The 25,832-nt window shown below is 41.3% G+C and overlaps 1 protein-coding gene across 4 annotated transcripts in view; it reads left to right on the top strand.

Annotated features, from left to right (window-relative positions):
- IGF2BP3 (insulin like growth factor 2 mRNA binding protein 3) overlaps window positions 1–25,832 on the top strand; it is a 141,953-nt gene that overhangs the window by 39,193 nt on the left and 76,928 nt on the right. The window lies entirely within an intron of this gene.

Here is a 25,832-nt window from a genome sequence, read left to right as displayed (position 1 = left end):
GGAGCCCGATGTGGGACTCGATCCCAGGACGCTGGGATCATGACCTGAGCCAAAGGCAGCTGCTTAACCAACTGAGCCACCCAGGCGTCCCTGGAACACAAAATTCTTATGTATTGTCTGTCTTGCTATGGTCTTTTTTTGCAGGGGCATATAGTATCTTTGTTAAAAAATCTGCTCTTTGATGTACTTTGGGTGATTTTCCTCACTTGGTTCCATCCTAACAGAATCTTGTTTGAGATTTTTCTGATAAGTTCACCAGTTATATTTAAATATGAAGTTTCCTCCTTAGCAGAATTTTGAAAGACACATACCTGCTACTTATGCTTTATTTTACAATGTGAACTCTGCTTTCTTTTGCTCAGATGGTGGCACTGTAGCGACTGTGTATAAACAAACCATTTAGCACAATTGAATAGACATTGTCAGTAACTTCCAAAGCATAATAATGATGTCATGGTAAGAATTTGAGACACCAGTGGTCGAGAGATTTAAAAAAAAAAAAAAAAAAGTGGAATCTTCCTGATGATGGAACCTGAAAATTCTTAAAACCTACCTTGGAGAGGTGGTACAGGGAAAACTGCTCAGCTTTTATATATTTTCTAATATAAAAGTCAAGAGTAGCTAGCTTGGTGTGTTTCACATTAGTCTTCCGAAATGACATTTGATGAGACAGTTACTAAGCCCAAAACCTTCACCAAAATGCAAAGTATGGTTGAAGGTTTCTTTGGTGGTAAATTAAGGTAGGTTGGTCTGAGGTGTGATTCTCCCAAGGTCCCAGTTGGTAACAAATAATTTATGCTCATAATATTCTAGAGAGCATTTATTTTCAGAACAATGTAAGAGTTTAATCTTTGCTGAAGGAGTTGTTTCTTTGGTTTATGCTAAATATTTTCCAAGTTATAGGATGTTTAAAAAGTATATTTTTGTAGATGAAAGACAGTGACTTTTAAGATTAAACGTAAGGCATTTTCCTGTTTCAGTTTAGGAAATTCACCAGCTTGGAGGATGGGTGCTGAAATCAAGTTCTGTGCTAGTCAAGGTTATTGATTTGGTTCCCCTATTGTATTTTTATTTATTGATTTATTTCTTTGATCCCTCTATTTTAACATGGGCCATGTTAAACATGATTTTTGTTTTGAGAATTAAATCTTGTATAATGTAGCTTTCAGTAAAATAGTCAAATGGTAGTGGCCAGTTTTCAGTAAGTGAATTACAGGAGTGCTAGCATTGATACGCTGATGCTGCAGGAAGGGGCAGTTCTCTAGTAATTCATTCATAGCATCTCTTCAAATTTGGATTGCACTAGCTTCTGAAGCATTTACTTTATTGTCTTTCAGTGGCTTCGCAAGCTTTTAATTTACCTTATTCTTTCTCATTCTGGATAAAATTTAATTCATGAGAATAAATATTTGCTGTGCCCAACTTTTTCTTAACTTTCGTATTTCATTTTACCCTCCTTCCAAATCCTTTGAAGTAAAGTGGAGTTGGGCACGTGATCTCTGTGATATGTGCAGGATTCAAAAAAATAAGAACTAATACTGAACTGTAAGATGCTTAAGATTGGACTCTGAAACTCTTGACCTTTGATCTTAAATTTCTTTATTTTTTTTAGTCTTTTTTTTTTTTTTTTTAAGATTTTATTTAGTTATTTGACAGAGATCACAAGTAGGCAGAGAGGCAGGCAGAGAGAGGGAGAAGCTGACTCCCCGCTGAGCAGAGAGCCCGATGCGGGGCTCGATCCCAGGACCCTGGGACCGTGACCTGAGCGGAAGGCAATGGTTTTAACCCACTGAGCCACCCAGGCGCCCCTTAAATTTCTTTAAATGTTTGAAATACTGAATAAACAATTACTGAGGGCTTGTCAGGAGTAGAATGAGCTATTGGGATGTTTTCTTTTACTTGAAGACTTAAATGAACTCCATCTGTTATTTTCTATTTGAGATGAGTCACTTTGTATAACGTTTTATTTGTACACACTGAGGATGTTGGCGGTGTTGTGCCAAAGCCTTATAGACAGTGATGATTTTGGATTTAAAGGTCCCTGTGAAATGGAGGGATTAAACTTTGAATCCACTCATTAATCTTAGATTCACTGACAGTGGAGTGGCCAAGCATTTGTGCCTCCTGTTTGGATGCAGTAAGGAAATACACGGAAACACGGATGAAATATTCTTACCTTAAAATAAAATTAAAAAAACAACAGATTTGGCTGCTTTCAATTTCAGTCTAACTTTGAATCACCAAAAGTATAGACAGTGGAGGCACAACTTTAAACGATGCCATGAAGATACAGCTAGTCAAATCCAGAATATGAGACATTCTCCAGGACATGTGATACTGTTCTAGTCAAACAAGGGCATGTTAAAAGGGAAAATAACGGTCAGGAACTAAGACCTAAAAGGTAACAAACAAGCATATACTTAGAGTAAGTTATTTGTGAATCACGTCAATAATCCTTCAAAGCAGCATGAAGTATTTAGAAAAGCCTTAGTTTTTTGCAGGTGGCTTTTGGGGTTGGACCTGGAATTGTTTCCCAGCTCCACTACTTTTTAGTTGTGTGGTCTCTGAGCAGGTTTTAAAACTTTTCTGAGCCTCATTGTCTTCATTTCTAACATTCAGATTATGATCACAGCCACCTCATTGGGTTTCTGTGAACAGTAATATGATGATGTGTGCTAAAGCCTGTGAAAATGCCTGGTACGTGTAAGGTCACACGACATTTTAGCTGGGACATGAGCAACAACTTCACCTCCTCTCTTTTTTTTTTTTTTTTAATAATTTTTTTTAAGTCAAAAAATTTTTTTTGGGACACCTGGGTGGCTCAGTCAGTTAAGCCACTGCCTTCGGCTCAAGTCATGATCCCAGAGTCCTGGGATCAAGTCCCACATCGGGCTCCTTGCTTGATGGGGAGCCTGCTTCTCTCTCCGCCTCTGCCTGCTTGTGTGCTCGCTCTCTCTCTCTCTGACAAATAAAGAAATAAAATTTAAAGGATTTTATTTGACAAAGAGAAAGAGAGATAGCACAAGCAGGGGGAGAGGGAGAAACAGGCTCGCCACTGAGCAGGAAGCCTGATGTGGGCCTCAATCCCAGAACGATGGGATTGTGACATGAGCTGAAGGCAGTCGCTTAACCGACTGAGCCACCCAGGCACCCTCAAATTCATGTCCTCTTAACCCTATGTTCTGGGGCTTTTCTTAGGTCCCTCCTGGAGCTCAGAAAACACTAGGTTTTTCACCAGGGGAAATTGAGTGTAAAGGATTACCTAGGTGCTAGGACACTGAAAGGGCAAAAAGGGAATCCATAGGTGGTGACTGCAGGGAGTGTGGCTACCACTCTGAAGGCTAAGGGGTCAAATGGAAAGGCTGAGATTCTGATCTTCGAAACTTGGAGGGAGAGTCCTGAGTAGTTGAGACTCTGAGCAAGGGTTATGGCTGGTGCCTTCGATGGTGGAGAAGGGAGGTGATGAAGCTGGTTCTAGGAGTGCCCATGGCAGCTGGAGACTGAAATGCACTGCTGATAGGAACAGCTGGTAAATGGGAAAGAGCCTGTCCTGTCTTCCAGTCTCTGAAAGTAACAGGGAACTGTGGGTAAAGGAGTGATAGAGGGTGTAGAGTCCTAGCATTGAAAAAGTTGGAAGGTAGATCTGGAACCAAGAGCTTAATATTCACTCACAGTTGTTTGTTTGTTTTTGGGGTGTGTGTGTGTGTGTGTGTTTTAATTCATTTGAGAGAGAGGAAGAGAGCGAGCATGAGCTTGGTTGGGGGGGCAAGGGAGAAGGAGAAGCAGACTCCCTGCTCAGTAGGGAGCCTGACTTAGGGCTTGATCCCAGAACCCCAAGGTCATGACCTGAGCTGAAGGCAGACGCTTAACTGACTGAGCCACCCAGGTACCCTTCAGTGAGAGTTATAACCCAGAAGTGAAAATTCCTTCCCTGTCTGACAGGCTATTTTCTGTGAGGTCACTGAAGGGGTGACAGAATCTGGGACCAGGACGGAAACATGGAATGTGATGCTCTGTGGCATTTTATCAGATTTGTATCTGGATTGTTAATTATTCATTCCACTATGACATTTTAATTTTTTCCTTGTATTCATGTATTGTTTATATTTTCTTTATGCCACTATATATTGAACTATCAGAAGGGGATTCCGTTCTGGTTCTCTGTAGTGTATCTTCCGCGCTGCTTGTGCCAAGCAGGGGTTGAAACGGTTTCTAATCATGTCGTTTTGGATGGTGATAAAGCATGTAGGGGCACTGGATTGGCCAACTGTTTCACTGAGGTGTTTGTTTTTGGCCAATAAAAATATGAGGACACTAACTTTTTGAAGGACCTGCTGCTGGAGAATCAGGTAGTTTTTTTCTCCAAGTAGGTGGAATGTAGAAGGGAAGTAGGAGAAATTGTTGCTTTTTTACCTCCCATTCCCTTGCCTGAGATACTTGAAGAGCAGATTTTTGGTGTGATCAGAAAGGTAGAATGGCCACATTTGTACTCCTGATTTCTAGCAGACCTGGGTCCTCAGATGCCCTGAAGGAGGTGAACATGGGTGCTAAGGATTTGCAGAGGCACCTTCTTAGACAAACAACACAGGGGTGAGGGAGTGACAGAGTCCCAGCAGTATACTTCACTTTCAGCACCTTTAAGAACATGGTTTCTTCTTACTTAGTATCTCAGATGGGCCCCATTTCCTAAATTTAAGGAATGTCTTTCTGCATTTAACAAATAAGTTGCCAACGCCTTAGGAAAGGACTTGTCAAAGATAGTTTTTCCTAATCTCATTGTCTACTACTCTCCAGTCTAAATAATCAAAATTCCTAAAAAGTATTTACAGACACCGAAAGGAGTACCTTCTCTGAAAGAAACGGAAGACTCATTAGTTATGTAAATGAAATGTTGCAAAGGACATGTTAGGTTCTCCTTTTGGGGTTGGGCAATAAAAGTAGAGTGATGTTTCCCCAGAGTTCACTGTCTGGGAGAATAATCTGAGCTAGTTATCTTCATCTGAGGGGTTGTACATGATGAGGCCCTGACATTGCCCAAGACTGAAGCCACCATTCCTTCCTTCCTTCCATCCATCATTCCAGATTTTATTTATTTGAGAGTGAGAGAGTGTGAGAAAGAGATGAGCTGGGGGGAGGGACAGAGGGAGAGCAAAAGCAGGTTTTCTGCTGAGCACGCGGCCTGTCCCGGAGTTCTGTTTCAGCACTCCGAGATCATGACCTGAGCCGAAAACAGATGTTTAAACAACTGACCCACTCAGGTGCCCCACTACTATGTTTTCTAAGGCAAAGATTTGAATATGTTTAGGAGGATCGCATACTTAGATATCATAGTCTCGGTGGAAAGTCCAGAATAGGGCGCCTGGGTGGCTCAGTGGGTTAAGCCACTGCCTTCGGCTCAGGTCATGATCTCAGGGTCCTGGGATCGAGTCCTGCATCGGGCTCTCTGCTCAGCAGGGAGCCTGCTTCCCTCTCCTCTCTCTCTGCCTGCCTCTCTACTTGTGATCTCTCTCTGTCAAATAAATAAATAAAATCTTAAAAAAAAAAAAAAAAGTCCAGAATATATGTTGGCTTTACCTCAAGGACTGAATATCCAGTTTTTCCTGGACTTAACTGAGCTAGGAAGACAGGTATCTGGGAAGAAACTCTGAAGAGATTTCCACAGTGTAAGATCTGTTTCTGCCATGTGTGTAGTCTGGTGTGATAGAGTAGAGGAAGCAGAAGTGCTGTCATGGGCTAAATATAAGGGAGGAGTAAAAGGAGGGTTTTTTGTTGTTTTTTTAAGATTTTATTTGTTTATTTGACACCGAGAGCGAGATCACAAGTAGGCAGAGAGGCAGGCAGAGAGAGAGGGGGAAGCAGGTTCCCTGCTGAGCCAAGAGCCCTATGCGGGGCTTGATCCCAAGACTCTGAGATCATGACCTGAGTGGAAGGCAGAGGCTTAACGCACTGAGCCACTCAGGAGTTTCTTTATAACTAAAGCATTCTCCATTTGTATCCAGCCTTCTGACATATATGAGTTGGTCTCTGGTTCTTGACAGGGAAAGCAAGTTACCAGTGTACTAAAAATGAAAAACCAAAGCTACAGGTTGGAAATAGCAACATAAAATAATGTTTGGTTTTCTTCTCAGAGTGAGTTACCTTAATGATTTTCTTTTAAAGATTTATCTTTAGGAGCACCTGGGTGGCTCAGTCGGTTAGGTGTCTCCTTTTGGCTCAAGTCATGATCCCAGGGTCCTGGGATTGAGCCCCGTGTCAGCCTCTCTGCTCAGTGGGAAGCCTGCTTCTCCCTCTGCCTGCTGCTCTGCCTGCTTGTTCGTGCTCGCTCTCTCTCTCTCTCAAATAAATAAAATCTTTTAAAAAAATAAAAGAATTTGGGGTGCCAAGATTGGGCTCAGTGGGTTAAAGCCTCTGCTTTCAGCTCGGGTCATGATCCCAGGGTCCTGGGATCGAGACCCGCATCAGGCTCTCTCTGCTCAACTTCTCTCTCTCTGCTTGCCTCTCTGCCTACTTGTGATCTCTGTCGAATGAATGAATGAATGAATGAATGAATGAATGAATGAATAAATAAAATCTTTTAAAAAAAGAATTAAAAATTTATCCATTTTTAGAGAGAGAATGAGAGTGCAAGTAATCGCATGAGTTGGGGGAGGGGCAGAGGGCGAGACTCTTCAAGCAGACTCTTTGCTGAGCTTGAAGCCTGACCTGTAGCTCTGTCCCGTACCCTGTGAGATCACGGCCTGATCCAAAACCAGGAGTCAGACACTCAACAGACTGAGCCACCCAGGCGCCCCTTAATTATTTCTTCTAACAGTCTTTTGGTGTTTTTGGTGCTTCCGTATGTGTTTGAAGCAATTTTTGGAAGTATGTCTTGTAGAAAGTTTTAGGAGACTCTTCTTTAGAAAGAAACAGGGAAGTAAGCAAGAGAGTAGTGATTACCTAGTCTGGAAGGAGGAGAACAAAACTATAGCATAGTCACCTAAAGTAGTTCATGGAGAGCCTTCCTAGTAAGCCTTGCATGAATGTGTGCTGAGAATTACAAGGCTGTGTTGGAGACTGGGGGAAGTGGCATGACTTCCCAGTAGAAAGATAGGCCAGGGCAATGGGGTCAGTTAGGTGAAGTCCCTGGTGGATGTGCAAAGTGGCAGAAACTCCTTTATCTGTCCAAGTGCTGATTACTGTTTGGTGCTCTGGTCAGATGCTATCTGGCCCATAGTGAATACACAAATTAATGATGAACAGAAGTTGGGCGCGACCAAACCATTTAAGTACAATTGACAATGAAAAGCTAACAAGATGAGGTACTTAATCAAACAGAAGAAGACCTCTTTAGACACAGTGGGGTTGACATTAACTGTGAACTGAATGAGAAGTCATAGGAGCATTGATGTTGAGTATTAAAAATAACCCATTTAGGGGCGCCTGGGTGGCTCAGTGGGTTGGGCTGCTGCCTTCGGCTCGGGTCATGATCTCAGGGTCCTGGGATGGAGCCCCGCATCGGGCTCTCTGCTCAGCAGGGAGCCTGCTTCCTCCTCTCTCTCTGCCTGCCTCTCTGCCTGCTTGTGATCTCTGTCAAATAAATAAATAAAAATCTTAAAAAAAAAATAAAAATAACCCATTTAAAGGTTGTCTTTTGGAGGAGGTATCTTAGAGTTGTAAATAAAGTAGTAGCAGATAAACAGTGTTCTTGGTAGGTGATTTTCTGACTTTTCTCTTCAAGGGACATGGTATGGCAGAAGCCTGGTAGGTGAATATAAATGCAGAGCTGTTCAAAGTTGACATAGGACCTTGTCTGCTGGTGCCCTCTTTGGCCCCTGGGGAAGTTTTGTGGGAGTCTTTGAAAATCACTATGACATCAGTTGTTAGAGCTACTTGATCTCTGCCAGATCTGTCTGAAGGACCATAACAGGCAAGTTGAGGAGACCATTGACACAGATAGGTGATCTTTCTTCACCATGACCTGACTCTGAGCACTGGCCCGTAAATTGCTGACACTTACTGAGCCGTTATGTGGTAGGCGCTGAATGAACCCATTTTATCTTCACAACAGTCCCTTGTCCCCACTTTACAGATGAGGCAGCTGAGTTACAGAGAGGTGAAGTAACTTGCCCAGAGTCACACAACTGGAAAGTGGTAGTTTCTGCTCTTAATCAGGTTACTCAAAACTTCCCCCAAAGGTACGTTTCTCTTTCTTAAAATTGTCATTTATTTGCTTTCAACATACCCCTAAAATTTTGACAGTGAACCCAGTAGAGAAAGGATTCTACCCAGGTTTGGAGGAAATATGTGGTTATGAGTGATGAATGGGGTTGAATGGATTATTTGGGTAAGTCAAGTCACTGGTAAACCCTTCCTTTTAGAGAACTGGACAGTGGTGTTCTTTATGCATCATTGCTCTGGGATGGGTCGCACGTGGTCTCATTAGAAATGGTTTGGTGAAAGATATGCAGGGGAATGAATACCAGAGTTATTCTGTGACCTGTATGGAAACAGTATATGTGAAGTATTTTTGGTCCCAAGCTGCTACCTCCATGTGTTTAAAATGCCCTTGCATGGTGCCTGGGTGGCTCAGTGGGTTAAAGCCTCTGCCTTTGGTGCAGGTAGTGATCCAGGGTCCTGGGATCGAGCCCCACGTCGGGCTCTCTGCTCAGCGGGGAGCCTGCTCCCCCCCCCCCCCCCCCCCCCCCCCCCCCGCCTGCCTGCCTCTCTGCCTACTTGTGTTCTCTGTCTGTCAAATAAATAAATAAATAAATCTTTTTAAAAAAAAAATAAAAAATAAAATGCCCTTGCACCATAATCCTGGACTTACGTCCTGTGTTTCTGTCATTCTTCTGAGATGGTTATCTCCTAGGTCTCCAGGACCTTCATTTAAACCTTTTATTACAAAAAATATCAAACATAGAAATAGGTTAATACAATGTTAATATAATATCCACTTTCAACCGTTATAAATACATGGTGAGCCAGTCTTATTTTGTTTATAGGTCAACCCTTTTACCCTTTTCCACATTATTTTGAAGCAGATCCTAGACATCTGTTCATTTCGTTTAGTAAATAACTACAATATGTATCTCTAAAAGATGATGTCTCTGAATTACCTTGCTAGGGCTGCTGTAACAAAATACCGCAAGGTGCGTGGCTTAAACAACAGGAACTTTTTAATCTCCTAGCTTTGGAGGCTAGTAGTGTGATAACAAGCTGTCACTGCATTTGTATTCTCCTGAAGGCTATGAGGGAATCATTTGTTCAAGACTTCTCTCTTCTGGTAGTTCGCTGGCTTGTGGCAGTGAAACTCCAGTCTTTGTTTGCTGTTCTTGCCGTGTGTATGTCTGTGTCCAAATTTCTCCTTTTTATACGGACATCCGTTCTATTGCATCAGGATTCACCCTAATGCATTTTCCTTTTCTTTTTCTTTCTTTTTTTTGGGGGGGGGGGGGTTTGGTGGTGGTAAGCTCTACGTGCGACATGGGGCTGGAACTCGAAACCCGGGAGATCAAGAGTTACATGCTCTACTGACTGAGCCATCCAGGCGCCCCCTAGTGACTTCATTTTAACTTTATCTCTGTAAAGACCTGATCACCAAATACGGTTACGGTCTTAGGTACTGGGAGTTAACACTTCATCATACAAATTTTGAGGATATACGTTTCAATCCGTAACTGTCTCTTTTAAAAATTCACCACTGGGTTACTCAGTTGGCTAAGCGTCTGACTCTTGAACTCAGCTCTGGCCTCTATCCCAGGGACATGAGTTCAAGCCCTGCACTGGGCTCCATGCTGGTTGTGGAGCCTACTTAAAAGAAAAAAATTCACATTATTAAATTGATAGTAACTCAGATACCTAATCATTTGTGTTACCTTGATTATCTCAACATATGAGTTTTTGTTTGAATCAGGATCTAATTTTTCTTTTTTTTTTTTTAAAGATTTTTATCTACCTATTTGACAGAGATCACAAGTAGGCAGAGAGGCAGGCAGAGAGAGAGAGGAGGAAGCAGGCTCCCTACTGAGCAGAGAGCCTGACATGGGGCTTGATCTCAGGACCCTGGGATCATGACCTGAGCCGAAAGCAGAGGCTTTAACCCACTGAGTCACCCAGGAGCCCCTTGAATGAGGATCTAAACAAGATTTTTTTAAAGACATTTAACCAGTAGGAATCCCGCCCCCCCGCCCAGCACGCCCATCTACTGTTTTGGTGCTGTGTGTTTGTTGAAGTTGGTTTATTCTGTAGAATGTTCTGCATTATTATTTTGCTGAACTACATTCGTGTATGATCCCTTAACATGTTCCTCTGACCCTTGTGGACTTGGATGAGATGTAAATTCAGTTTTTCAGTTTTTGTTTGGACAAAACAAAGTAATACATTGTTCTAGGAGGAGGTTTATAATGTCTGTATGAGGTGAAGTGCCATTGATCATGGCTTAGAGTCTTGTGTGGTTATAGGATGGTAATTTTGGGGGGGTGGTAATATTTTAATTCTACAGTTCTTCATTCAGTAATTGGGATGCATTTGTAGACTTGTTCTCATCACTTATTTGATCACGCTGAGGTAAAGTCTGTGTAAGACAGGAAAAGTGCTGAATCGCTCATTTTCTATCTTATAAATAGGGGAGTCTTGGCATCCTACCAGTGAGTTTTTGTGTATGTAATTATAAGCTCATGGATTTAAACAACTTTGGGTTTCAAAGTTATTGGAATCATTCATATTAATGCTCACATAATTCTAATCCTGAGAGACTTGTGAAAACTTGAAGAACATGCCAATATCCTTCTCATGCTATCTCAGTAGTTGAGATCTCCTTGGTTTGGGGGGTTCAAGAAGTCCCAGGTTCATCTTGTATGTTTTTTGTTCCAAGGATCAGGATCAACCCTTTCTCTCAGGAGCCTAGCCCCTTGTGAAATTGGGTAGAGAGATCACAGAGTGATCATGCCTCTCTTGGGACCAAATCCATCGGCCTTCTCTTCGTTGTTCATTTTGTTTGCAACAGTTATGTCCTCAGTTTCTCTGCCTAATGGTTTTAGTCTTGGCCACTCTTCTGTGCCCTTACATGTGCTTTTCCATTCCTAAATGTGGACGTTTCTGTTACTCACTCCTTTGTTTTTCTCTTAGAAATTCCACTTTTGCTACCTGTTTTTTGCTTCTTGCTTGGAAACAAATGTTCTGTGAACTATTCTTTGAATTTAAGGTGTCCAAAACAGAGTTTCTTTCCCTCTCAAATCATTTCTTTGCTTTCCCTGTGCATTTAAATAATGCTTACATCCCATGGGCTTGGCCTTGAGGTCACCCTTGATTCTCTCTCCTATTTGCTTTTTTTTTTTTTTTTTAAAGATTTTATTTATTTATTTGACAGACAGAGATCACAAGTAGGCAGAGAGGCAGACAGAGAGAGAGAGAGAGGAAGAGAAGCAGGCCTCCTGCTGAGCAGAGAGCCGGATGCGGGGCTCCATCCCAGGACCCTTGACCTGAGCTGAAAGCAGAGGCTCCAAACCACCGAGCCACCCAGGCGCCCCTCCTGTTTGCTTTTTGGCCACAGGACACTAGGTGTCCTGTCCACTCACGCCCCACTGCCCCCCACCATGCTTCCTTTGTGTGTTTTCCTATACCTGTGGCCACCACCCTGTAGAATATTCAGTCCTAAGTCAGCTATTACAAACCTCTTACCATGTGTAAATGGAGAAAACAGAATGTGAGCATAGTCATCCTCTGAGGGCTGACCATGAGAGCTCTTGCTTTGTGGTCTCAAGCTTTAAAACTAACTTTAGAAAGGCCTGAGCACTAATTTTAGGATTCTGTGTTAGTGCCAAGTTGTGAAATAGCTCTTTCAGTTTCATAATCTGCAAATGAATCCTATAACTCTTCAGATGAAAACAATTGGTCTTTTCTGTTCGAGTTACATGAAACTACCAACAACCACAAACAGATCGTTCATGGTTGTAAACGGGAAGTGTTGTAAAGAGAGTCTTTGGTTTCAGGTTTGTGTACTCACAGTCCTGGCAGATCCAAGAAGAAATAATTCGTAAATAAATCTCTTTCATTTGGGGGGTATAGCTCAGTGGTAGAGCATTTGACTGCATTTGTATTTCAGGCAGAGCTTTCTGGAGGATTCCCATACTGCTTCCCAGTCAAATTAGCGGTTTAGGAATAAGTGTGATCCTATGAATAAAGACTGAGAGGAAAGGAAGTTAACTAACTACTTGGGGTGGGAAACAAGGCAATAGTTACTTTAATGCTTCATGACCAAACAGCCAAATAAGCAAGGTAACGTTTACAAAGCCTATTTAAAACCTGTAATCTTTTTTTCTGCAGTGGGGTTGATAGATCTTCATGTTCTAAAGTATCAGGAGCCCTCAAAACACCCATATCCTTGCTGTTTTCTGTGCCAGATGGTACCCTAAGTGTGAGGGAAGAGGTTTGTCAGCTTGATTGAGAATGTTGAGAGGGGGTGATCTGTGTTGTTATTACTTAGAACACTTCTTACACCAAGTACATGGTATCACTTCCAGCACCATTCTCCCAACTCTTTCACACAAAGTGTCTTACAACTTAATTCAGTTCGGACACTTAACTGTTGGATTTAGTATCAGACTCCAGGTTAAGGGCTCCATCTCACAAGACTGTCTGGATCTCAGATGCCACGTGCAGTGGGATGCCCAGGTTACTCATTTGGAGGGTCGCCCAGTGGCATGTCCCTCCTTTCTCCCCTTGGACCAGTAGATCACTAAAATGGCTCACAGTTACCTATTTATGATAAAGGACGTAACTCGGGAACAGCCAGATGGAGGAAGTGCACAGGGCAAGGTGAGGGGAGAGGGCTGCGGAGCTTCTACATCCTCTCTAGATGCACCGTTCTCGCCGCGTCTGCGTGTGTTCACCAGTCTGGAAGCTGTTCGAACCCATTCTTTTTGGGATTTTATGAAGGCTTCATTACGTAGGCATGAATGATTCAATCATTGGCTTTGGTGATTCAGTCTCCAGCACTCTTCCTCCAGTTTGGAAAGGGGCTGTAAGTTCTAAGTCTCCAGTCATGCCTTGGGCTCTCGGGTGACCAGCCCCCAACCTGAAGCTGTCTAGGACCCAGCAAGAGTTGGCTCATCAGAACAGAAGACATTCCTGTCACCCTTAGCAGTCAGGAGACTGTAAGGGATTTAGGAGCTCTGTGTCAGTTTTTTTAACGTTTACTTAAAAAAAAAAAAAAAAAAAAAGAGTATGATCTACCCCCTAGATGTCAGATGAGGTTTGAGAGCTAGCCTATAATGCTATAATGATATCTGACTTTTGCTCATTTAATAAAGTGAGCAATACAGAACACCTGTGAAAATTTTAAGGAAAAAAAATGAGTATTTTAAAATGTTGAAAAAGTTTAGAATGTTCAGTTTACTCGTATAAACCATTTAAGAAAACATGAAAAGGGACAAGCCCAGAAGACCAAAAGTCAAAACACTAACAGTGGTGGTGGGCTTGTTATTTTTGTACCTTATTCAGAGGATAGCATGTTTTCACCAATGCACTCCTTTATTTTGTTTGTAAGGGGATTTAACTTAAATACTTTGTTTAGAAACTCAGATTGAGTATATTGTAGGGATGAATATGGGGCTCTTTTTTATTTTTAAAATAGGCCCCATGCCCAACATAGGGCTTGAACTCATGACCTTGTGATCAGAATAGACAAAAAAAATCTCACAACATCCTTCATAATAAATGAGTATTGAAATCCGTTGAAGGTGGCATGTCATTCAGATAAAAGGGGTCTCCTAGATTGTAAGGTCTAGCAGGAGAGCATGTGACAAAGGCGGGGGGCAGTAGTGGGAGAAGATGTTAGTCTTACTGACTTTCTTTATGACTCTGTTGTTCTTGATGTCTTCATGCCCATTCACTTGTTAATAATAAAATATAGGACTAAATTTGTTTGAAATTAACATACATTAAAACTGACCCTTTTGTGGCATTACAGTTCTTTAAATTGTAACATGTATGTATGTGTGTGATACAGTTGCCATCAGGATATAGGATCTCTCATGCCAAAAAGACAGCCTAATGATACTCTTGTGTAGTCCTGTTCCCCTCACCTACCTCTAACAACTAATGATTTTTGTGTCATGTGGTAAATATGTTTGTAAGAAACTGACAAACCGATCTCCAAAGTGTCTCTGTCATTTTGGCTTTCCCACCCGTAATTTTTGAGTGATCCAGTTGGTCACCGTCCTCACCAGCGTTTGGTTTTGTCAATATTTTTTATTTTAGCTACTCTAATATATATGTAGTGGTATCTCATTTGTGCTTTATTTACATTGCTCTGTTGGGTAATGATGTTGAGCATCTTTTCGTGTACCTAATTACCTTCTGCATGTTCTCTTTGAAGTGTCTGGTTAGTCTTCTGCTATTTAATTGGGTGGTTTTCTTACCATTGGGTTTTCCGAGTTCTTCATGTATTATGGATACAAATCCTTAGTCAAATATGTGATGTGCAGATATTTTCTCCTAGTAAGTAACTGTCTTTCCATTCTTTCACAATTGTTTTATCAATAAAAATTAAAATTTTAGTGAAGTCCAATTTATTTCACCACCCCCTTTTATGGATAGTACTTTTGGTGTCTTATCTAAAGACTCGTCTAAATCCAGGTTATGAAGGTTTTCTTCTGTGGTAAAGTGTTAGAGTCTTAAGTTTTACATTTAAATCTTTAATGCATTTTGAGTTAACTTTAAAAAAAAAAGATTTTATTTATTTATTTGAGGGAGAGAGAGTGAGAGAGACCATGAGAGGGGAGACGGTCAGAGGAAGAAGCAGACTCACCGCCAAGCAGGGACCCTAATAGGGGACTCGATCCTGAGACTCCAGGATCATGACCTGAACCAAAGGCAGTGGCTTAACCAGTTGAGCCACCCAAGCACTCTTGAGTTAACTTTTGTATAATGTGTAAGGGTTAGGCAAAGGCTTATTTTTTTTTAACTTTGTAACAAGTTAAGGTTTTTACTTATTTTTATTTTTTTAAAGGTTTTATTTATTTATTTGACAGAGAAACCGTGAGAGAGGGAACACAAGCAGGGGAGTAGGAGAGGGAGAAGCAGGCTTCCTTCTGAGCAGGGAGCCAGATGTGGGACGGATCCCAGGGATCATGACCTGAGCCAAAGGCAGTCGCTTAACCAGCTGAGCCACCCAGGCGCCCAAGTTAAGCTTTTTAAATTTTATTTGAGAACGTGTGCCCATGCACAGGTGGCAGGGCAGAAGGAAAAGGAGAAGCAGGCTCCTCGCTGAGCACAAAGCCCCACTCCTGTTGATCCCAGGACCCTGAGATCATGACCTAAACCAAAGGCAGACCTTTAACCGACTGAGGCTTAATTTTTTTGGTGTATAGATGTCTAGTTAATCCAACATGATGTGTTGAAAAGACTGTTATTTCTCCATTGAATTGCCTTTTCATCTTTGTCACAAATTGGCCATATTTGTGTGGGTCAGTTTCTGGATTATATTCTCTTCCATTGACTGATACGTCTATCGCTTTGCCAATACTGTACTTTCTTGGCAACTGTGACTTATATAGTAAGTCTTAAAATTGAGTAGTGTGGTTTCTTTGATGTAATTCTTTTTCAGAGGAGTTGTAGCTGTGCTAGTTACTTTGCCTTTAGATAGGTATTATTATTTTTTAATTTAGATTTTATTTATTTGAATGAGAGAGCGAGGGCGTGTAGGGGGAGGAACAGAGTGAGGGACAGGCAAATGCTGCTTGAAGAGTGGAGCCTAGTGAGCCCAGTGCAGGGTTTGATCTCATGACCCAGAGATCATGACCCGAGCCAAAACCAAGAGTCGGACCCTTAACCACTAAGCCTACAGGCACCCCTACGTAAATATTTTAGAACCAGAATGTATGTTTATCTATACAACATCCTGCTGGGAGCAAAAAGGTCCTATGTGTTTTGTGAGAGTCCTAAATATTTAAACTTTGAGGGGAGGGGTTATGCTATTGTAAATGGATTTAATTTTTAATTGTAGTAGAATATACAAATTTATATTAACCATTTTTAAGTAGATAAGTAGATAGTTATATATTTACATTGTTGTGCAACCAAGCTCCAGAGCCTTTTCATCTTGGGAAACTGGAACTCATACCCATTAAACAATGACTCCCAGTTTTCCCCCTTCCTTATTAGCCCCTGGCAACCACCTTTCTTTCTCTTTCTGTGCATTTTGACTATTTTAGATATGTGAGTGGAACCATACAGTATTTATCCTCTTGTGACTGGCTTTATTTTACTTAGCATACTTTCAGGTTTCATGCAGGTTGTAGAATGTGTCAGACTTTCCTTTTGAAGTCCAAGAGAAAGACAAAGACCATGTGATTTCACTCATATGTGGAATTTAAGAAATAAAACAGATGAACACAGGAGAAGGGAAGGAAAAATAAAATAAAAACAGGGAGGCAAACCACAGATTGTTAATCATAGGAAACAAACTGAGGGTTACTAGAAGGGAGGTGGTGGAGGGGATGGGGTAACTGGATGATGGGCATTAAGGAGGGCACTTGATATAATGAGCACTGGATGTTATATGCAAGTGGGGAATCCCTAAATGCTACCCCCAAAACTAATAATACCCTGTATGTTAACTAACTAGAATTTAAACTTAAAAATTTTTTAAAGATTTTATTTATTTATTTATTTGACAGAAAGAGGATGAGCAGGGAGGAGCAGAGGAAGAAGCAGACTCCCTGCTGAGCACAGAGCCCATCCTGGGTCTTAATCCCTGGAACCCGGGATCATGATCTGAGCCGAAGGCAGACACTTAACTGACTGAGCCATGCAGGCGCCCCTTAAATAAAATTTTGAAAGGAAAAAAAAAAAAACAATTCCCTTTTGAAGTCTAAATAACATTCTATTTTATAGTATATACCACATTTTATTTATTCCTTCATCTGTTGATGGATACTTGGGTTGCTTCCACTTTTTGTCTATTTTGAATACTGCTATGAACATGGGTGTACAAATAATCTCTTTGAGACTGTGCTTTCGTGTGTGTGTGTGTACCCTTAAGTAGAATTGCTGGATGATAAAGCAATTCTATTTTTAATTTTTTGAGGAGCTGCCATACTGTATTCCATAGCAGCTATACCATTTTACATTTCTACCAGCATTGCTCAAGTGTTGTACATCCTTGCCAACACTTGTTATTTATTGATTTATTTAAAAAAAAAAAAAAGGTTCCCTCTACAGTGGGATTTCTATTTTATTTATGCAATCTCCACATCCAGTGTAGGGCTTGAACTCACAACCCCAAGATCAAGAGTTGTATGCTCTACCAACTGAGCCAGGCAGACATGCCTAAATTTTACTGTTTTTGCCCCCCCCCCCCCTTTTTTTTTTAAAGCTTTGGTTTCTATTTAGTGTTTTTTTTTTTTTTTTTTTTTTTTTTTTTTTTTTTTTTTTGAGAGAGATCACAAGTAGACAGAGAGGCAGGCAGAGAGAGAGAGGGAAGCAGGCTTCTTGCTGAGCAGAGAGCCCGATGTGGGACTGGATCCCAGGACCCTGAGATCATGACCCGAGCCGAAGGCAGCGGCTTAACCCACTGAGCCACCCAGGCGCCCATATTAGTTGTTTTTAATATGTAGAAATGTGTTTAAATTTTGGGTGTTGACCTTGTATCTTGTAACATTGCTAAATGACTAGTTCTAAAAGTCTTTTTTTTTTTTTTTTTTTAAATAGATTGCTTGGGATTTACTACCTAACCAATCATGTCATTGCAAAATGCAGTTATACTTATTTTCCAATTTATGCCTTTTACTTCCTTTTCATGCCTGTTCCATTGCTTAGGACTTTGAATGAAAGTAGACATCCTTTGCTTTTTCTCAGTGTTTGTGAGAAAATACTAACATTTTGACCATTAAGTTAAATGTTAGCTGTAGGTGTTTTGTAGATGGTCTTTGTCAGGTTGAGGACTTTTTTTTTTTTTTTCTTTCAAAGTTATTTATTTAGGTACTTTCTACAACCAACATGGGGCTTGAGCTCGTGACCCCAAGATCACAAGTTGCATGCTCTTGTGACGGACCCAGCCAGGTGTCTTGAATATGTTTTCTTCTATTCCTAATTTGTTGACAGTGTCTTCACTTGTATGAATGTTGGATTGTGTCAGATGCTTTTTCTGTATAAATAAGATCATATTTTTTTTTTTTTAAGATTTTATTTATTTGACAGAGATCACAAGTAGGCAGAGAAGCAGGCGGAAGGGGAAGCCGACTCCCCACCAAGCAGAGAGCGCGATGCGGGGCTTGATCTCAGGACCCTGGGATCATGACCTGAGCCGAAGGCAGAGGCTTGACCCACTGAGCCACCCAGGCGTCCTGGTTTATCCATTTTGTTGTCCCCTCTCCCCAAAGAATCAGCATTTGGTTTCACTGACTGCTTTTTCAGTTTTACTGATTTTGCTTTTCGTTATTTCTTTAATTCTGCTTCTTGTGGGTTTATTTTTTGCTTCCTTTTCTAGTTTTTGAAAGGTGGAAGTGTGGATCATTAATCTGAGAGCCTTCTCCTTTTCTCCCCCCCCCCCCCAAAGATGTTATTTATTTATTTGACAGAGAGAGACAGTGAGAGAGGGAACACAAGCAGGTAAAGTGGGAGAGGGAGAGAAGCAGGCTTCCTGCTGAGCAGGAATCCTGATGCGGGGTCGATCCTCTGACCCTGGGATCATGACCCGAGCCAAAGGCAGCACTTAACTGACTGAGCCACCCAGGTGACCCTCTTTTTTTTTTTTTTAAGAATTTTTTTTTTTTATTTTAGAAAGAGAACCGGTGGGGAGGGCTGGTCAGGGAGGGGCTGAAGGAGGGAGAGAATCTCAAGCAGACTCCCTGCTGATTGTGAAGCCTGGTGCCAGACTTGATCCCAGGTTCCTGAGGTCATGATCTGAGCTGAAATCAAGAGTTGGATGCTAAACTGACTGAGCCATCCAGTTGCCTCCTTTATCCTTTTCTTTTTAAAAAAAATTTATTTAAATTCAGTTAATATATAATGTATTATTGGTTTCAGAGTTAGAGGTCAGTGATTCATCAGTTTTATATAATACCCAGTACTCATTATATCACATGTCCTCCTTAATATATATCACTCAGTTACCCTATCCTCCTACCTGCCTCCCCTCTGGCAACCCTCAGTTTGTTTTCTATGATTAAGAGTCTCTTATAGTAGGTGCCTGGTGGGTGGCTGAGTTGGTTAAGCGTCTGCCTTCAGCTCAGGTTATGATCCCAGGGTCCTGGGATCTGGCCCTGTGTCCAGCTCCCTGTTCAGCGGGGAGCCTGCTTCTCCCTCTCCCTCTGCCTGCTGCTCCCCCTGCTTGTGCTCTTTCTCTAAGAAATGAATAAAATTTTAAAGTTTCTTATGGTTTGTCTTCCTCTCCGGTTTTTGTCTTAATTTTCCTCCCTTCCCTTATGATTCTCTGTTTCATTTCTTCAATTCCACATATGAGTGAAGTCATGTAGTATTTGTCTTTCTCTGACTGACCTATTTCACTTAGCATAATACCCTCTAGTTCCATATATGTTATTTGCAAATGGTAAGGTTTTTGTTGTTGTTGTTGTTGTTGTTGTTGTTTGTGGCTGAGTAGTATTCCATTGTGTATATACACCACATCATCTTTATCCATTCATCTGGCGATGGACATCTGGGCTCTTTCCATATTTTGGTTATTATGGGCATTGCTGCTATAAACACTGAGTTGCTTGTGCCCCTTTGGACCACATTTGTATCTTTGGCCTTAATCTCTAGCATTCGCTGGGTTGTAGGGTAGCTCTGTTTTCAACTTTCTGAGGACCCTCTGTACTGTTTTCCAGAGTGGCTGGAAAAGTTGGGAGTTGCATTCCCACCAAGAGTGTAGGAGGGTTCCCCTTTCTGCACATCCTCATCAACATTTGTTGTTCCCTGACTTGTTCATTTTAGCCATTCTGACTGGTGTGTGGTGGTGTCTCACTGTGATTGTGGTTTGTATTTCCCTGATGCCAAGTGATGTTGAGCGTTTTTTCATGTGTCTGTTGGACATTTGTATGTGTGTCTTCTTTGCCTTTTCTCCTTTTCTAATACAAGCATGTGATGCTGTGAATTTCCCTGTAAACACTGAATCCCATAAATCTTGGTATGCTTAAAATTTTTCATTCAGTTCAAAATATTTTCTTATTTCCCTCGAGACTTTTCCTCTGACCCATGGTTTTTGTTGTTGTTATTTTTGTTGTTTTTATTTATTTGTGGTATGTAGTTTAAATTTCCAAACGATTGGAGATTTAGCTTTTCGTTATAGACTTCTATAGACTTATAGACTTCTAGTTTCATTCCGTTATGGCTAGTGAATATATCTTGTATGTGTATACTTCTTTAAAATCTGTTCCTTTTTATTTATGTCTGACTTTCAGGACAGATACAGTGTGTTTTGGCAAATGTATCATGCTGTTGTTGGGTGGAATGTTTTATAAATGTCATATAGCTCTGGTTGGTTGATGCTAATCAGTTTTGTATATGAAGTTATTTTTGTGTGTCTTTATTCCATCCATTCCTAAGAGTGAAGTATTGAAATCTCTCAGTATAATGATGGATTTTTCTATTTCTCTTACAGTTGTGTCACCTTTTTCTTCATATGTTTTGATGCTCTGTTTTTAGGACTTTATATATTTAGGTTTGCTTTGTCTTCAAAGTGAATTGACTCTTTTATCCTGATGTTATGTTTTTTTATCCCTGATGGCTTTCTTTGTTCTGAAGTCTACTTCAAGATTAAATACCACCCCAGCTTTCTTTCAAGTACCTTTGCATGATAGATGTTATTGTATCCTTTGTGGCTACCTGTAACATTAGAGTTTTGAATTTCTTACAGATGGGTTTTGTAGCTCATTAGTAGCACCCCATCTCTGTTAGATGTCAGCAGCCTCCCTGCCTTCTTACGTTGTGATCATCAGAAATGTCAACAGAGGATTTAATAGGTTGTGGGGATTAAGGAGGGCACTTGTGATGAGCACTGGGTGTTGTATGGAGTGTTGAATCACTATATTGTACACCTGAAACTCATATTACACTGTATGTTAACTGGGACTTAAGACTGAAACCAATAATATATATTATTTAACTGAATTTAAATAAAAATTTTTAAAAAAGAAAAGGATAAAGGAGGCAACTGGGTGGCTCAGTCAGTTAAGAATCCAACTCTTGATTTCAGCTCAGATCATGACCTCAGGAACCTGGGATCAAGCCAGTAGACATCGGCAGATACCCCCTTAGGGACAAGGGATAATCCCCAGCTGAGAACCACTACTCTAGAATAATGTATTATTTTTCTCTGGCTGCTTTCAGGGTTTTTCTTTGTCTTTCATTGTCAACAATTAGTTTATGATGTGTCTGGAGATCAGTTTCTTTGGGTTCATACTGTTTGAGGTTGTGGAAGGAAAACAGCCCAGTTTTCTCCCTATTTAGTGAAAAACCCAATTCTTCCTCCTGTGTGTTTTTCTTTTCTGTATGTTCATTTTATTACATAGACTTCACTTCTGACATTACTCATCCCCAGTTGTGTAGCGTTTTGTCCCCACAGCAAGCAGTTCTCTGTGACACCAGCTGGGTATCCTATAATTTTAACTTAGTTCTAACACTGTCTACCTGGAGGTAGTGTCAGACCTCACAGGTTAAGGGCTAAGTCCCACAAGACTGCTCTCCTGATCCTATCAGATGCCAGTTAGAAGCCCAGGTTATCAACTGTGTTTCTTCTTCTTCTTTCTCTCTCTTTCTCTTTTTAAAGATTTATTTATTAATTTGGGGGGAGAGAGAATCTCAAGCCGACTCCCCACTGAGTGTGGAGCCTGATGCAGCTTGATCCCACGACCCTGAGATCATGACCTGAGCTGAAATCAAGAGTGCCATGCTTAGCTGACCAAGTCACCCAGGCGCCCTATCACCTATGCTTCTGAGCAACTGTCTATAGGTAGGAGATTGCAGAGTCCCTCTTTGCATTCAATTAATTTGCTAGAGTGGCTCACAGACCTCAGGGAAAGAAGCACTTAAGTGTTTACTAGTTTCTTTTTTTTTTTTTTTTTTAATGATTTTATTTTATTTATTTTTTTTTTAAAGATTTTTTAAATTTATTTGACAGAGAGAGATCACAAGTAGACAGAGAGGCAGGCAGAGAGAGAGGGAGGGAAGCAGGCTCCCTGCTGAGCAGAGAGCCCGATGTGGGACTCGATCCCAGGACCCTGAGATCATGACCTGAGCTGAAGGCAGCGGCTTAACCCACTGAGCCACCCAGGCGCCCCTGTTTACTAGTTTCTTAAAGCATATGGTAAAGACTATGGATGAGCAGCCAGATAAAGAGATACATATAGGGTGAGGTCTGGGAGGGTCCAACATACGGGATCTTCTGTCCCTATGGAGTTGGGGTGTGTCACCCTCTTACTGTGGGTTTGTTTACCAACTTGGAGGCTCTCTGAACCCCTAACACTTGGGATTTTATAGAGGATTCCTCACGTAGGTATGATCAATTATTAACCCCATTTTCAGCTTTACTCTCTCTGGAGGATGGGAGGTGGGGCTAAAAATTCCAAACTTCTAATCTTAGCGTGGTCTGTCATGATGATCAGCCCCCATCTAGGAGCTCATCCAGAGATGCCTTAGTAGAACAAAAGGTACTCCTAGTGCTCTAATCACTTAGAAATTTACAAGGGGTTTAGAAGCCTGTGTCAAGGATGGCATCAAAGAACAAATATTAAAATAAGCCGTTCCTAGTGTTCTTATCACTTAGGAAATGGTAAGGGTTTTAGGGCTCCGTACCAGGGAGTGGAAGGCAGAGACCAATATATATTTTCCACTGTCTCACAGGGGTTCACTGCACTTTTCACATCTGTAGGTTTATATCTTTTGCCAAATTTGGAAAATCTTCAGCCATCATTTATTCAAATATATTGTCAGCAAACACTTTTCTCTTCCTGTCTTTCTAGGATACCAATAATGTGAAAGTGGGGCCTTTTGGTATTTTCCTACAGGTCTTCGAGCCTCTTGATTGTATTGAAGCTTTTTTCTCTCATTTTTTCTGATTGACTAATTGCTATTCATGGGTCTTCATGAGCAGTGACAGTTTCCGGTTTCCAATTGTTGAATATATCCAATGAGTTGATTTTGGTGATTGTATTTAGGTTCTAAATTCTTATTTGTATTTCCTGGTTTTTGGACATTTTCTTTCTCTCTCTCTCTCTCTTTTTTAAAGTATTTATTTGACACAGAGAGTGTGCAAGAGAGTAGAAGCAGGGGGAGCAGGGAGGGAGGAGAAGCAGGCTCCTTGTTGAGGAGGGAGCCCAATGTGGGGCTCCATCCCAGGAACCTGGTATCATGACCTGAGCTGAAGACAGATGCTTAACCGACTGAGCCACCCAGGTGCCCCTTTTGGACATTTTCTGTCTTTCTTTTACAAGAGTGCTCACACTTTGTGGAACATTTTTATAACAGTTTCTTTAAAGTCAGATAATTTCTATGTCTGTGGATTTTTGGCATTTACATTTAATTGTCCTTTCCCATATGAGTTAAGGTTTTTGTATTTTCATATGCTGAGCAGTTCTGGATTATATCTTGGACATTTTGATTATAGCATTTATGAGACTCTGGGTCTTGTTCAGATCCTATGGAGAATGTTAATAATTTCATTTTAGGATATAGTTGACCCAGTTGGCTTCAGGCTGAAAGTTGCAGCAGCCTTTTGTGGATTATGGTTCCAATTTCACTTCTATTTTTGAAGTCTTTGAAGTCCTCTTTGGATCAGTCTCATGTGTGCACCACCCAGTGGTAGCTAGTTTGGGACCTGCATGGTGATCTTTCCCAGTTCTCCGCTCTCAAAATCTGTTGAGGTTCAGAGGCAAGCATTCATGTATTGAGACTAAACCCAGGAGTTCCTGAACAGCTTCATGCAGTTGCTTTCCTGAGCTCCTCCCTTTCCGTGATCTAATTAGTACTTTCTTACTTCCAAGGGCTTCTTCCCTTTTTGGTTCTTCAGCCAGAAAAGCTAGGGCCTTTGTTGTGCACTTGTCTCTGCACCCATGTCTGGGGCTAAGTGGCAGGAAGACAGAAGAAAGCAGTGGGATTCAACCCATCCCCTTGGAAACCTAGCTCCTTCTCTCCAGAGTTTTGGGCACTGCCTTCCTGTTCCTCGAGCCAGAGCTACGGGGCTTCTCTTAGAGTTCTGTCTTTGCGTTCGGCAACAGTTTCCAGGTTTTGAACTGTCCTGAGTCCAGGCTGTAGCCCGCTGAGGGAAGCAGGAGGAGTGATAAATTACCTCAGGTGCACTGTTACTTCACATCGCCTTATCCATCTGCTGTCATTTACTTTTCAGTTTTAGGCAGTTGCTTCATACATTCTGTCCAGCTGTTTCACTGCATTTCATGAGAGAAGCAGGGTAGAATATGCCCACTCAGTTTTTTCTGGATCTACTCAACTTTGAATCGTTCCTTTGACTTTAGTGTTTTGTTCCTTTTGAATTTCAAAAGCGGTGAGTTCAATCACTTATTTTTCAAGAGTAGAATAACTACTCACATACTTAGGACCAGAGTTGCCCTTGGTTGAATTGAATTAAAGCTGAACAAAACCTTTGCTATCATTTAAAAAAAAAAATGTATTTAAACTGTCCATGCAATTCAGCACTAAAGATGGGCTTGTAATGCTCAAAGAGAACATTTCAGAATTATGTGTGTAAAAACCTCCTGTTGTTGCTCTTTTCCTGTTGCTTCCTACCTCTGATGTGAATTAACAAAACATTCATGGTTAACACGGGGGAGAGAGAGGGGCCCAGGCACAGGTTTAGAACAGTAAACCAATTGGGAATGGCAGGACACTCTTTAAAAAAAAAAAAAGAAAAAAAAAAAAAAGATTTTATTTATTTATTTAACAGAGAGAGATCACAAGTAGGCAGAGAGGCAGGCAGAGAGAGAGGAGGAAGCAGACTCCCCACGGAGCAGAGAGCCTGATGCGGGGCTCGATCCCAGGATCCTGGGATCATGACCTGATCTGAAGGCAGAGGCTTAACCCACTGAGCCACCCAGGCGCCCCTTCTTTTTTTTTTTTAAGCGGGGCTCGTATTTGATTCGTTTGTTTTTACTCAGTGTTAGGCTTGCTATCACAATCCTAGCTGTCCCTTCCCTCTTCGTTTACTACTACTCTGCTTAAAGTTTCAGGTCAACTTAGCATTTGTGTGGGGGAACCTAGATCATGGCCAAGGCAGTATGCTAATCACTTAAGAGAGTGAGAAATGCAGAAACTTGACAAGGTCTTGTAGCTAGCATGGGCTGAGGGGGACTCCAGCCAGGCAGTCTGACTCTAAAGCCCCTGTTCTTAGCCAGTGCTCTCCAGAAGCTATGTAGTTCTGTCATCTCGCATGTAAACATAAGCATGTTAAGACTTTGAACACTAGCTTCATCAGTATGTTTTTATTTAGATAAACGATGGTTTCTTCCCATGTTTGGCTTGTAATGAGCACTTACATATTTATTTAAATAGACTTGCTGCATTTTCAACCCTCAGAACTATACCCTTTTATTTATTTATTTTTTTAAAGATTTATATGGGGCAGAGTGAGCAAGAGAACATGAGCCAGGGGAAGGGGCAGAGGCAGAGGGAGCGGTGGAGCCTGAGGGAGCCTGATGCTGCAAGGCTTGATCTCAGGACCCATGAGATCATGACTGAGCCGGAGGCAGATGCTTATCTGACTGAGCCACCCAGGCGCCCCTATTACTTTTAACAAATACTTTCTAATGTTCCAATTATAGTCCTGAAATGAAATTCACAGAAAATAGGACCCATTTACATATATAATTTAAAAATCAATATAAGGTTGTAGTAATGCCAGA

The sequence above is a fragment of the Lutra lutra genome, chromosome 11, assembly GCF_902655055.1.
Source record: "Lutra lutra chromosome 11, mLutLut1.2, whole genome shotgun sequence".
Taxonomy (NCBI): domain Eukaryota; kingdom Metazoa; phylum Chordata; class Mammalia; order Carnivora; family Mustelidae; genus Lutra; species Lutra lutra.
This window is presented reverse-complemented; position numbering and strand designations above follow the sequence as displayed.